This window comes from Lupinus angustifolius, chromosome LG05 (assembly GCF_001865875.1).
Source record: "Lupinus angustifolius cultivar Tanjil chromosome LG05, LupAngTanjil_v1.0, whole genome shotgun sequence".
In the NCBI taxonomy this organism is placed as follows: domain Eukaryota; kingdom Viridiplantae; phylum Streptophyta; class Magnoliopsida; order Fabales; family Fabaceae; genus Lupinus; species Lupinus angustifolius.
The window spans coordinates 8,067,787-8,068,438 of NC_032013.1; positions in this window are offsets into that span (position 1 = coordinate 8,067,787).

Sequence of the window (652 nt, forward strand, 5' to 3'; positions counted from 1 at the left end):
GGATGAGGATGAGGATGAGGATGAGGATGAGGATGATGATGAGGATGAGGATGAGGATGAGGATGAGGATGAGGATGAGGATTAGTATGAGGATTTGGATGAGGATGAGGATGAGGATTAGGATGAGGATGAGGATGAGGATGGGGACTAGGATTAGGGTTAGGAATAGGATTAGGATTAGCATTAGGATGAGGATGAGGTTGAGAATGAGTATGAGTATGTGGATTCGGATGAGGATGAGGATGTGGATTAGGACATGGGTTAGGATGAGGATTAAGAGTAGGATTAGGATTAGGATTAGGATTAGGAAGAGGATTAGTATTAGGAAGAGGATTAGAATTAGGATGAGGATGAGGATAAGGATCGGGATGAGGATGAGGATGAGGATGAGGATTTGGATGATGATGAGAATGAGGATAAGGATGAGGATGAGGTTGAGGTTGAGGATGAGGATCAAGATGAGAATGACAATTAGGATTAGGATTAGGATTAGGATTTGGATGAGGATGAGGATGAGGATGACTTTGTCTAATATTATTTGGAAGGTAAATAAAGTCTAATATGGCCGTTGGAAGGAAATTGCTCGAGGGAATCTTCAAGGTGACCGTGGAGAGGCTTAAAGGGAGCATTTATGGAGCTTAAACACTATGTT